Source organism: Manis javanica, chromosome 4 (genome assembly GCF_040802235.1).
Source record: "Manis javanica isolate MJ-LG chromosome 4, MJ_LKY, whole genome shotgun sequence".
In the NCBI taxonomy this organism is placed as follows: domain Eukaryota; kingdom Metazoa; phylum Chordata; class Mammalia; order Pholidota; family Manidae; genus Manis; species Manis javanica.
This window is the reverse complement of record NC_133159.1, coordinates 2,640,734-2,655,742: the sequence shown is the minus strand read 5'-3', so window position 1 is coordinate 2,655,742 and position 15,009 is coordinate 2,640,734.

Here is a 15,009-nt window from a genome sequence, read left to right as displayed (position 1 = left end):
GAGGGCCTTTGATCCCAATGACAGTTTTGATTAAGCTCCCCTCTGGCCACCTGGTCAACCTACCCAGTGCCACCCATTGCCAGCCACTGTAATGCTTTGCTCTCCACCTTCCAACCAAAGCCTGCAATCACTTTTGTAAAATACACTATCATCTGCAGGGTGTGTGATTCATCCCTGCCTCTGGGCGCTCTCCACTCCAGCTCCGAGCAAGAAGCCCGTGTATTTACACCACGTCCTGACCTTGTCTTGGCAGAGCCTGGCATTTACTGAGTCAGTTTTCACCCCTGACCTTGCTGAGACCTTCATGAGAAATGGCTACATGAAGTGTAGCGGTGGTCCTTTTGCACAAGAATGTTGTCACTTTTTCCCACGGGACTCCCAGCACCAATTAGAGTCCTCCTTTCAGGAAGGTGCGTGTCCCTCCCTTCTGATAAAAGACGCCCCCTGCTCGTACCCTTCCATTTGGGCTGCAGGGAGCTCGGAGCACACCCGAGCCCAACGACAAGCAGTTTTGTCTCCCTCCTGTGTCTGGTTCTTACTGTCTCATGGTACTTGTTTTGGGTACCAATCCTCCATCACAGTTGGTGTTTGGTGTCATTGGGAAGGGCGGGGCCATGGGGGCAGGCCCTTGGATTTTAGATTCTAGCATTCTGTGCTCAAACCCCAGCTGTGTGGCCGTGGGTAGGTGATGAATCTCTCTGAGATCAATGATGGCCCATTTCCATATTTTATGTCAAATGAGCCTTATTTGTCACGTCAGGGAGCTCGAGCTCAGCCGGGTTACAAAGAACTATGCCAGTGTCTCATAAAACTTTTAGGTGGACAAGCACATAGTAATTAATATTTTCCACAGGGCACGAAAAAAAAGCCGATTTACTGTCTTACTATTTCTAATCCTCAGAGAAAGACAGATGGGCTTGCAGTACGGAGGGCTGGAAACTTTCCTCGGTGTATCTTTGGAGATGAGCCTTCTGAAGCACTGGGGGTCTTTGCTGGGAAATGGCAAGCCAACCCACATTAATTCTCCACTAACTGGGCCATGGAAGCCTCTAGAATTCTGACTCCCATTCCAGTAGGTGTGTGGTATTTCACACCATTGAGTAATACTCAGACACCATCTGGGTGTCCTGCAGTTCCACTCAGTGTTGACCCTACACGTGGAGATGGCATCAGACCTCATGGGTTTAGGACTTGATCCCATGAGACTTCCCTGCTCCCCTTCAGATGCCGGTCACAAGTCCAGGGGTCACCTGTGCATGTCACCCATGCTTCTCACCAACTGGCTGTGAATTGGAAGGCCTCGTGAACTCCTTAGGTTTGATTAATTTGGTAGAGCAGCTCACAGAACTCAAATTTTACTTACTTACTAGATTATCAGTTTATTATAAAGTGACATAACTCAGGAGCAGCCAGATGGCAGAGAGGCACAAGGCCAGGTGTGGTGGGGGAAGGCTGTGCAACTCCCCTGCCCTCTCTGGGCCCCCCACCTCCACGTGAGCACCCAGCTGGAAGCTCTCTGAACTCTGTCCTCTGGGTTTTTATGGAGGTGTCATTATATAGGCACAATTGATTAAATCATTGGCCACTGGGGGCTGACCCAACCCCTCGGCCATCTCCCTCCCCAGAGGTCGGGCTGGGATCGAAGGTTCCGATCCTCTGGTCACTGGCATCAGGTGCCATTTTTAGGTGTGGTCCAAAGTCACCTCATAAATAACAAGGACAGCTTTGTGCTCTCATCACTTAGGAAATCCCAAAGGCTTCAGGAGCTCTGTGCCGGTCCCGGGATGAAGACCAAATATGTATTTCTTATTATAAATCACATGGTCACAGCTCTCTTGTGACCAACACTGTGGGGACCCATTTAAGGCTACACTTTCACCAAGGGAGTGGCCTCGTTTCCTGCGGCTGCTGTGTGAGGACGCCCTAAACGAGGCAGTGGCAGGGGCAGGATGGGGCCGAGTGTCCCAGTGATGGTCAGGCTTTGGGACGCAGACTCCCAGGTTCTGGGCCAGCAGGGCCAGCAGGGCCAGCAGGGGCCCAGGTTGCTGCATGTCCCACAGGCTCCCAGGTGAGCCCGGCCATTGCCTGGTGGGGCTGGGGACGCCCTGGGCCTGCTGATGCCTGCTCCCACTAACCCTGCTCCCTCCCAGTGCTGGGTTTGGGTCAGGGGTCAGGTCCGGAACACCCCCGGGGGGTCTGTCAGGTGCTGTCACTCTTCTGCCTCATAGACTATGAGGAACAAAACACATTAAAAAAGATTATTACTTATCATCCCCTTTGGCTTTGTGTTTTTTTTTTTTTCCTTTTGGGGCTGACTTGGCACTGGGGATGATAAAGCTGGGAGGGGACGATCCTGGAAGCAGCTGAGTTGTTAAAAACTTCGGTTTAATTCAGATTGATAACAGCATTTACGAGGCCAGCTTTCCCAGCGGTAATTGAGTTACACTCTCAACAACAGTTCTGCCAACATCCTGCCGGGGGGGTGGGGTGGTGATTTATGCTGAATCCCAGGCCCACCTCGGCATCTCTGGGTACCCATTAGCAGCTCTTCTCTAGGCCAGTTGGTTTCCTTGTGCACGGGGGGAGATCTCGGGGCACAGGTGAGACCCCAGCGGGTGCTCTGCCTCCCCTCCCTGCTCTCTGCTGTCTAACCAATCAGGTGGGCAATCCTTCCAGAAACTTCCCTCCATGGGGAAGCCTGGCTGCTCCTCCATCATTCCCATCCCTGGGCTCTTGGCCGCAACCGTTTGTCATGTTGCCCAGGGTCTCTGGTACATTCTGTCACTCACTGGGTATCTATTTAGACAAAATCTCCCCTCTGTCTGGATTATCTTCCCTGGGTCTGCCCGTGCTTATCCATCCAGCTTACAGGGGATATTTGTCCTCTGATTTCCACCAGGCAGGGAATTCTGTCACAGAGCCCAGTACTTCCCCTCCCTTTCTGGTCCCTGAACAGACCTGCTGCTTAGCAGGGTTGGTGATGAGCAGAAAGGGGGGCAGTACTGGAAGGGCCTCTCTGAGATTGGCAGAGGTGTCCTGGGAATTGTTGAGACTTGTGGTATATGAAAATAGGACAGAAAGAAAGTTAACACCTAACAGGGCTTCAATATTCTAGATCCCATTTTAAATGCATTGCACCGATGGACATATTCAATATCCATGCTAATTCTATAAAGTAGGGAGTTTCGGTATCACCACTTTGAATTAAGAAAAGAAGGACACAAAATAGAAACAAGAATACAAAAAAAGGAACGTATGAAGGAACATTATGTACTCACAAATAATTCAAGGAGAGCTATTCATCATACATGTATATGCACCTGGCTTCACAAAAACATCATGCAATACACAGAAATCCAGGCAGAAACTTTAATGGAGCTTTTCATGAAAAATAAAGCAGATAAAAGAAAGCAGAGATACTGAAGTCTTGACAAACATGCTGGAGCTGTGAGGTGTGCAGAGGATGCTAGAACCCCAAAACGGAGAATGTGTGTGCCCTTTTCCCCAGGCATGCAAAAAACATGTACAAAATGGGTCATATACAAAAACCACATGATCATCTCCATAGATGCTGAAAAAGCATTTGACAAAATTCAACATCCATTCATGATAAAAACTCTCAGCAAAATGGGAATAGAGGGCAAGTACCTCAACATAATAAAGGCCATATATGATAAACCCACAGCCAGCATTATACTGAACAGCGAGAAGCTGAAAGCATTTCCACTGAGATCGGGGACCAGACAGGGATGCCCACTCTCCCCACTGTTATTTAACATAGTACTGGAGGTCCTAGCCACGGCAATCAGACAACACAAAGAAATACAAGGAATCCAGATTGGTAAAGAAGAAGTTAAACTGTCACTATTTGCAGATGATATGATACTGTACATAAAAAACCCTAAAGACTCCACTCCAAAACTACTAGAACTGATATCGGAATACAGCAAAGTTGCAGGATACAAAATTAACACACAGAAATCTGTAGCTTTCCTATACACTAACAACGAATCAATAGAAAGAGAAATCAGGAAAACAATTCCATTCACCATTACATGAAAAAGAATAAAATACCTAGGAATAAACCTAACCAAAGAAGTGAAAGACTTATACTCTGAAAACTACAAGTCACTCTTAAGAGAAATTAAAGGGGACACTAATAAATGGAAACTCATCCCATGCTCATGGCTAGGAAGAATTAATATCGTCAAAATGGCCATCCTGCCCAAAGCAATATACAGATTTGATGCAATCCCTCTCAAATTACCAGCAACATTCTTCAATGAATTGGAACAAATAATTCAAAAATTCATATGGAAACACCAAAGACCCCGAATAGCCAAAGCAATCCTGAAAAAGAAGAATAAAGTAGGGGGGATCTCACTCCCCAACTTCAAGCTCTACTACAAAGCCATAGTAATCAAGACAATTTGGTACTGGCACAAGAACAGAGCCACAGACCAAGTGGAACAGATTAGAGACCCCAGAAATTAACCCAAACATATATGGTCAATTAATATTTGATAAAGGAGCCATGGACATACAATGGCAAAATGACAGTCTCTTCAACAGATGGTGCTGGCAAAACTGGACAGCTACATGTAGGAGAATGAAACTGGACCATTGTCTAACCCCATATACAAAGGTAAACTCAAAATGGATCAAAGACCTGAATGTAAGTCATGAAACCATTAAACTCTTGGAAAAAAACATAGGCAAAAACCTCTTAGACATAAACATGAGTGATCTCTTCTTGAACATATCTCCCCGGGCAAGGAAAACAACAGCAAAAATGAGCAAGTGGGACTACATTAAGCTGAAAAGCTTCTGTACAGCGAAAGACACCATCAATAGAACAAAAAGGAACCCTACAGTATGGGAGAATATATTTGAAAATGACAGATCCGATAAAGGCTTGACGTCCAGAATATATAAAGAGCTCACACGCCTCAACAAACAAAAAACAAATAACCCAATTAAAAAATGGGCAGAGGAACTGAACAGACAGTTCTCCAAAAAAGAAATACAGATGGCCAAGAGACACATGAAAAGATGCTCCACATCGCTAATTATCAGAGAAATGCAAATTAAAACTACAATGAGGTATCACCTCACACCAGTAAGGATGGCTGCCATCCAAAAGACAAACAACAACAAATGTTGGCGAGGCTGTGGAGAAAGGGGAACCCTCCTACACTGCTGGTGGGAATGTAAATTAGTTCAACCATTGTGGAAAGCAGTATGGAGGTGCATCAAAATGCTCAAAACAGACCTACCATTTGACCCAGGAATTCCACTCCTAGGAATTTACCCTAAGAACGCAGCAATCAAGTTTGAGAAAGACAGATGCACTCCTATGTTTATCGCAGCACTATTTACAATAGCCAAGAATTGGAAGCAACCTAAATGTCCATCGGTAGATGAATGGATAAAGAAGATGTGGTACATATACACAATGGAATACTACTCAGCCATAAGAAGTGGAAAAATCCAACCATTTGCAGCAACATGGATGGAGCTGGAGAGTATAATGCTCAGTGAAATAAGCCAAGCGGAGAAAGAGAAATACCAAATGATTTCACTCATCTGAGGAGTATAGGAACAAAGGAAAAACTGAAGGAACAAAACAGCAGCAGAATTACAGAACCCAAAAATGGACTAACAGGTACCAAAGGGAAAGGAACTGGGGAGGATGGGTGGGCAGGGAGGGATAAGGGGGGGGAAGAAGAAGGGGGGTATTAAGATTAGCATGCATGGGGGGAGGGAGAAAGGGGAGGGTGGGCTACACAACACAGAGAGGACAAGTAGTGACTCTACAACATTTTGCTAAGCTGATGGACAGTAACCGTAATGTGGTTGTTAGGGGGGACCTGATATAGGGGAGAGCATAGTAAACATAGTATTTTTCATGTAAGTGTAGATTAAAAATCAAAAATTAAAAAAAAAAGAAAGAAAGAAAAGGGGGATTACTCCTTAACAGGATAAAACTATTGGTAAATCAAAGATCAACGCATGCTTTAAATATCCTTAATGTTGATCACTTAAAGGGTGTCAGATGATCAGCTATGGAGGTACTCTTTTCTGATAATATTCCTTTCTCTTAATTAAAAAAAAAAAAAAAAAAGCAGTTCCTGTGCGCTGACCTCCAATGAGTTCTGCACAGTGGTATAGAGGGCATGTCAAAGTGTGGGCAAAGGGTCTGTTTGTTTCTATGCAGAAGATCAAGGCCTAGCTTGGATACCCAGAAAATGAACTAAGATACGATATGAGGAGGAGCTTCCGGCATCAGCACTCTCTGGAGGACTTGTGCCGGGGGATGATCATCAAAAAGCCTCCACAGGGATCCGGACGATGCTGCGGTTGTGGCTGCATCCAGCCCACCGTCTCCTGGACTTGCCATAGGAATGAGGAGGGAGATGTCTAGGCTGGCATGTGCATACAGTGAGACAACGAATTTGACCGGATCTGTACTGTTGGAACTCAACCAGGAGTTGGGAGGGGTGCAAGTTGTAGCGCTCCAAAATCTCATGACTATAGACTATCTATGGTTAAAAGAACATATGGGATGTGAACAGATCCCAGAAATGGGCTGCTTTAATTTGTCTGATGGTTCAAGTACAGTTGGACAATATCCATCATATCATAGATAAATTTTCACAAATGCCTAGGGTGCCTAAATGGTTTTCTTGGCTTCACTGGAGATGGATGGTAATTATAGATTTGCTTTGTTTATGTCACCGTATTCCTATTATGTTAATATGTGTGTGCAAATTAGTTAGTAGTTTAAAACCTATACATGCTTAAGGTACTCTACAAGAAGATATGTCAAAGAAATAATCAATCCTCCCATGTTTCCTTTATATGCTACATCTATAGCTTTTCTTCTTCCTTCCTAATTACAACCCTTAAATAGAATTCCTGCCTCATATCGAATTTACCGAGTATTATAATTCCTCCAGGTGGTAAAGATACCTCGAGACAAATGCTGGGCATAGAAGCCACAGGGCATAAATCTGCAAAGAAGTAAAAAGCTAACCTTTGCAAACAATATGGCTTCTCTCTCACTTACCAACTTTACATTTCCCTGTATGGCCCCGGAAGATGACTGGTTAGCCAGAGACGGGTAAGATTCCTCAAGGGAGGAACAACCTAAGACAGGCACAGTCGCAGGGGGGCCATCAGGTGAGAATTTGGGGATCAACAGAGGTGAGGCTCAGAACCTCACCCCCCCTGCTTTGAGAGAAATCTTCTGCATCCATGGATGTTTTGCTGCCCTTGTCTAGCCTGGATTAATACTTAGTCCATAGGCACACACCTGATCATCTGATCATCTACATTTGCCCTCTTACAGCACTAAACTATGTTTTCTACCTTTATCTTGCATCTACCTACCACTTCAGCATTTTATTAAAAATAAAAATAATAATAACAATAGGAGAAATGTGGGATCAACATATAAATCAAGTACAAAAATCAAACGAATATTCATATTTGACCTGATTGTTTATAGGTCATATTGCATGATCAAAACCGAAAGTTTCTGTGATGAATATCCTTGTACTGTTCACCATGTAAGAATTTATTCACTGTGTAAGAATTCGTTCACCATGTAAGAACTTGTTCGTTATGCTTCAGAAGATTGGAGACTGACGAGAACTAGGCTTGAGATGGATTAATGATTGTACATTGAGCGTTGACCCCCCTATACTGAATTTTATTGTTGTTAACAACCATTTGATCAATAAATATGAGAGATGCCCTCTCAAAAAAAAAAGTGAACAAATGGGACTTTATCAAACTGAAAAGCTTCTGTACAGCAAAGGACACCATCAATACAACAAAAAGGTATCCTACAGTATGGGAGAATATATTTGTAAATGACAGATCCGATAAAGGGTTGACATTCAAAATATATAAAGAGCTCACACACCTCACCAAACAAAAACCAAATAATCCAATTAAAAAATGGGCAGAGGAGCTGAACAGACAGTTCTCTAAAGAAGAAATTCAGATAGCCAAAAGACACATGAAAAGATGCTCCACATCGCTTGTCATCAGAGAAATGCAAATTAAAACCACAATGAGATATCATCTCACACCATTAAGGATGGCTACCATCCAAAAGACAAATAACAACAAATGTTGGTGAGGTTGTGGAGAAAGGGGAACCCTCCTACACTGCTGGAGGGAATGTAAATTAGTTCAACCATTGTGGAAAGCAGTATGGAGGTTCCTCACAATGCTCAAAATAGAAATACCATTTGACCCAGGCATTTCACTTCTAGGAATTTACCCCAAGAATGCAGCACTCCAGTTTGAAAAAGACAGATGCACCCCTATATTTATTGGTACACTATTTACAACAGCCAAGATATGGAAGCAACCTAAATGTCCATCAGTAGATGAATGGATAAAGAAGATGTGGTACATATACACAATGGAATATTACTCAGCCATAAGAAAAAAACAAATCTGACCATTTGCAACAACATGGAATGGAGCTAGAGGGTATTATGCTCAGTGAAATAAGCCAGGCGGAGAAAGACAAGTACCAAATGATTTCACTCATATGTGGAGCATAAGAACAAAAGAAAACTGAAGGAACAAAACAGCAGCAGAAGCAGAGAACCCAAGAACGGACTAATAGTTACCAAAGGGAAAGGGACTGGGAAGGACAGGTGGGAAGAGAGGGATAAGGGCGAGAAAAAAAGAAGGGGGCATTATGATTAGCATGTATAGTGTCGGGGGGGGGAACGGGGAGGGCTGTGCAACACAGAAAACACAAGTAGTGATTTTACAGCATCTTACTATGTTGACGGACAGTGACTCTGAACGGGGATGTGGGAAGGGGGGACTTGGTGATGGGGGAAGCCTAGTAAACATAATTTCCTTCACGTAATTGTAGATTAATGATATCAAAATAAAATTTTTAAAAAAATACATGAAAAAGATCATTCATCATGAACAGGTAGGACTTATTCCAGGGAAGCAAGCATGCTACACTATTAGAAAATCCACCAACATCATCCACCACATCAACAAAAAGGAGGACAAAAACCACATGACCGTGTCCACAGATGCTGAAAAAACATTTGACAAAATTCAACATCCATTCATGATAAAAACTCTCAACAAAATGGGTATAGAGGGCAAGTACCTCAACACAATAAAGGCCATATATGACAAGCCCACAGCCAACATCATACTTAACAGCAAGAAGCTGAAAGCTTTTCCTCTAAGATCGGGAACAAGACAGGGATGCCCACTCTCCCCTCTGTTATTCAACATAGTACTGGAGGTCACAGCCATGGCAATCAGACAAAACAAAGAAATACAAGGCATCCAGATTGGTAAAGAACAAGTCAAACCATCACTATCTGCAGATGACATGATATTGTACATAAAAAAAACCCTAAAGACTCCACTCCAAAACTACTAGAACTGATATCTGAATTCAGCAGAGTTGCAAGATACACAATTAATACACAGAAACCTGTTGCTTTACTATACACTAACGATGAACTACCAGAAAGAGAAATCAGGAAAACAATTCCATTCACAATTGCATCAACAAGAATAAAATACCTACGAATAAACCTAACCAAGGAACTGAAAGACCTACAATACCCTGAAAACTACAAGACACTCTTAACAGAAATTAAAGAGGACACTAACAAATGGAAACTCATCACATGCTCCTGGCTAGGAGGAATTAATATTATCAAAATGGCCATCCTGCCTAAAGCAATCTACAGGTTCAGTGCAATCCCCATCAAAATACCAACAGCATTCTTCAACGAACCGGACACATTTTTATGAGATAAAAAGTACAGCATTTTGTCAGGAATAAGAGTGAAGGAGTGATGCGTAGATCTCCTACCTTGCGGTGCTGAGCATCGGGGTCCGTGGCACTGATGAAGTCAGAGGCACACATCGAGCGAGTAAAGGATGTAAAGAGCACCCTTGCCTCACGCAGAGGCTGGGGCGGCCTGGAGGAGCAGGCTGGAAGTCAGACAGACAGAAAGAGAGACACTCCTCACAGATACCCAGCCGGGCTGTCGGGGTCTGATTCCAGACACGCGGGCCTTGGAGAAGCCGCTGAAGCGCAGCCTCAGCCTAGACGCTTGCAGGTGCCCACGGCCTTCCTCAGTCCCTCGCATCCAGGTAGACGCCTCTGAAGGGGAACCCTGGCCTCCACTCAGGTGACTTTCCCTGCTCCCAAGGGAGACGGGGGATCCACTGAGGGAGACGCAGGGGAACCTGGGGCTCAAGACTTTGAGATCGGCAGCCGGGCTAGTCCCATTTAAGTGGCTGACGAGCGCCCGATGTTGTGTGCCACAGACGGCTTCCTTCTATAAGGACAGTGAAGGAAAAGGCAGGCTCGGATGCCTATACTCACCTCTGAAGTAATCCCGGACGAGCCCTCAAAAATGACACAGCTTCTCACACCACAAGGGTATGAAACTGGAAATAAATTACGCAAGTAAAATGAAAAAGCCTACCACCGCGTGGAGGCTTGACAACATGCTCCTAAATAACCAACAGACAAATGACCGAATAAAAACAGAGATCAAGCGATACATGGAGACAAATGACAGCAATAACTGAACAACGCAAAATCCGTGGGACACAGACAAGGCGGTGCTAAGAGGGAAGTACACTGCAATACAGGCCTACCTCAGGAAAGAAGAACAATCCCACATGAACAGTCTAAACTCACAACTGGAAAAAGAAGAAGAAATGAGGCCCAAAGTCAGCAGGAGGAGGAACATAATAGGGATTGGAGCAGAAATAAATAGAACTGAGAAGAATGAAACAATAGAAAGAATCGATGAAACCAGGAGCTGATTCTTCAGGAAAATAAACAAAATGGATAAACCCCTAGCCAGACTAATCAAGAAGAGAGCCTGCACACATAAACAGAATCAGAAGTGAGAAAAGAAAAATCACTAGGGACCCCTCAGAAATACAAAGAATTATTAGAGAATACTATGAAAATCTATATGCTCACAAACTGGATAAGCAAGAAGAAGTGGGTAACTTCCTAGAAAAATACAATCTCCAAGACTGACCCAGGAAGAAATAGAAAACCTAAACAGACCAATCACTGGCAAATGAAATTGAATTGGTAATCAAAAAAATATCCAAGAACAAAACCCCCGGGGCCAGAAGGATTGACCCTGAATTCTATCAGACATACAGAGAAGACATAATACCTGTTCTCCTTAGAAGATTTCCAAAAAATAGAAGAGGAGGGAGTATTTCCAAACTCATTCTATGAAGCCAGCATCACTCTAAAACCAAAACCAGGCAAAGACCCCACAAAAAAGAAAATTACAGACCAATATCCCTGACGAAAATAGATGCAAAAATACTCAACAGAATATTAGCAAGCCAAATTCAAAAATACATCAAGAGGATCATTCACCATGAACAAGTGGGATTCATCTCAAACAATGCAAGGATGGTGAAACATTCGAAAATCTGTCAACATCTTCTACCACATGAACAAAAAGGGGTACAAAAACCACATGATCAAATCCATAGATGCTGAAAAAACATTCAACAAAATTCAACATCCATTCATGATAAAAACTCTCAACAAAATGGGTATAGAGGGCAAGTACCTCAACACAATAAAGGCCATATATGACAAGCCCACAGCCAACATCATACTTAACAGCAAGAAGCTGAAAGCTTTTCCTCTAAGATTGGGAACAAGACAGGGATGCCCACTCTCCGCACGGTTATTCAACATAATACTGGAGGTCACAGCCACGGCAATCAGAGAAAACAAAGAAATACAAGGCATCCAGATAGGTAAAGAACAAGTCAAACTGTCACTACTTGCAGATGACATGATATTGTACATAAAAAACCCTGAAGACCCCTCTCCAAAACCACTACAATTTATATCTGAATTCAGCATAGTTGCAGGATACAAAATTAATACACAGAAATCTGTTACTGTCGTAGACACTAACGGTGAACTAGCAGAAAGAGAAATCAGGAAAACAATTCCGTTCACAATTGAGTCAACAAGAATAAAATACCTAGGAATAAACCTAACCAAGGAAGTGGAAGACCTACTATACCCTGAAAACTACAAGACACTCTTAAGAGAAATTAAAGAGGACACTGACAAATGGAAACTCATCCCATGCTCCTGGCTAGGAAGAATTAATATTGTCAAAATGGCCATCCTGCCTGAAGCAATCTACAGAGTCAATGCAATCCCTATCAAAATACCAAGAGCATTCTTCAACGAACTGGAACAAATAGTTTTAAAATTCATATGGAACCACAAAAGACCGCGAATAGCCAGAGCAATCCTGAGAAGGAAGAACAAAGCAGCGTGGGGGTCTTGCTCCCCAACTTCAAGCTCTACTACAAAGCCACAGTAATCAAGACAATTTGGTACTGGCACAAGAACAGACCCACAGACCAGTGGAACACAATAGAGTCCCCAGACATTAACCCAAACATACACGGTCAATCAATACACAATACAGGAGCCATGGACATACAATGGGGAAACGACAGCCTCTTGCAACAGCTGGTGTTGGCAAAACAGGACAGCTACATGTAAGAGCATGAAACTGGATCATTGTCAAACCCCATACACAAAAGAAAATTGGAAATGGATCAAAGACCTGAATGTAAGCCAGGAAACCATAAAACTCTTCGGAAAAAACATAGGCAAAAATCTCTTGGACGTAAATATGAGTGACACCTTCATGAACCTATCTTCCCGGGCAAGGGACACAAAAGCTAAAATGAACAAGTGGGACTATATCAAGCTGAAAAGCTTCTGTACAGCAAAGGACACCACCAACAGAACAAAAAGGCATCCTACAGTGTGGGAGAATATATTCATAAATGACAGATCCGATAAAGGGTTCACATCCAAAATATATAAAGAGCTCACACACCTCAACAAACAAAAAGCAAATAATCCAGTTAAAAAGTGGGAAGAGGAGCTGAACAGACACTTCTCCAAAGAAGAAATTCACATGGTCAGCAGGCACATAGAAAAGATGCTCCACATAGATTGTCATCAGAGAAATGCAACTTAAAACCACAATGAGATATCACCTCACAGTGCTAAGGATCGCCACCATCCAAAAGACAAACAACAAATGTTGGTGAGGTTGCCGAGAAAGGGAAACTACCCTACACTGCTGGTGGGAATGTAAATTAGTTCAACCATTGTGGAAAGCAGTATGGAGGTTCTTTAAAATGCTCAAAAAAGAAATATCATTTGACCCAGAAATTCCACTTCTAGGAATTTACCCTAAGAATACAGCAGCCCAGTTTGAAAAAGACAGATGCACCCCTATGTTTATTGCAGCACTATTTACAAGAGCCAAGAAGTGGAAGGAACCTAAGTGTCCATCAGTACCTGAATGGATAAAAAAGATGTGATACATATACACAACGGAATATTATTCAGCCATAAGAAGAAAACAAATCCTAGCATTTGCAACAACATGGATGGAGCTAGAGGGTATTATGCTCAGTGAAATAAGCCAGGCGGAGAAAGACAAGCACCAAATGATTTCACTCATCTGTGGAGTTTAAGAACAAAGCAGCACAATCACAGAAGCCGAGAATGGACTGACAGTTACCAAAGGGAAAGGGACTGGGGAGGATGGGTGGGAAGGGAGGCATAAGGGGAAAAAGGGGGGCATTACTATTAGCAGAAATGATGTAGGGGGATATGGGGACGGCTGTACAACACAGAGAAGACAAGTAGTGATTCGATAGCATCTTACTACGCTGATAGACACTGACTGTAATGGGGTATGTGCAGGGGACTTGTCGATGGGGGGAGTCTAGTAAACACAATGTTGCTCATGTATTGTAGATGACTCATACAAAAATAATAACAATAATAATAATAATAATAATAAATTTTTTAAAAAGATTACCATTTAAATTTGAAGGAGGAATTACACAATTTCCAGTTAAGCAAAAGCTGAGAGAATTTAGCTCCCACCAACCATCTCTACAGTGTATTTTGCAGGGACTGCTACAGATGGAAGTGTTCCTAAGGTTAAACAGCTGTCACCAGAGGTAACAACAATGGAGAGACAAAGAGTACAGAATATGATATCTAATATATAAATAATGACGAGGAAAAAAAACAACCTTTAGACTGTGTTTGTAATAGCATACTTAAGTTACTCAAGTTAGCTTCTTAGATAATAAGGAAGGGACGCTTTAAACTTTGGTAACCATGAATCTACAGACTGCAATGGCAATAAGTACATACCTATAGATAATCACCCTAAATGTAAATGGTCTCAATGCACCAATCAAAAGACACAGACTCACTGAATGGATAAAAAACAAGACCCATCTAGATGCTGCCTACAAGAGATTCACTTCAAACCCAAACACATACACAGACTAAAAGTGAAGGGACGGAAAAAGATACTTCACGCAACTAACAGGGAGAAAAAAGCAGGGGTTGCAGTACTTGTATTGGACAAAAAAAAGACTTTAAAACAAAGAAAGTCACAAGAGACAAAGACGGACATGACATAACGATGAAAAGGTCAATCCAACAACAGGATATAACCATTATAAGTATCTATTCCCCCAACACAGGAGCACCTACATATGTGAAACAAATAGAAACAGAATTAAAAGGGGAAATAGAATGCAATGCATTCGTTTAGGAGACTTCAACACTCCACTCACTCCAAAGTTGGCTGGTTGTTGTGTGGGTGGGTGGATGGATGGATGGATGAGTGGGTGGATGGATGGATGGATGGATGGATTGCTGAGTGGATGGACAGATAAGTGGAGGAATGCCACAGCAATCATTAATTATCCCCTTCAAAACAGCAAAGTCTCCTGTTTCTTCTGTCTCCTCACTTGCCCTCTACAATGCATCCTCCACACAGTTTAAAGCGTTCATTGACTTTCCATCTCCAGGACGAATTTCAAAACCTTGCCACAGCGCCCAGGTCCAGCTGCCATCTATTACCTCGGTGTGTTGTG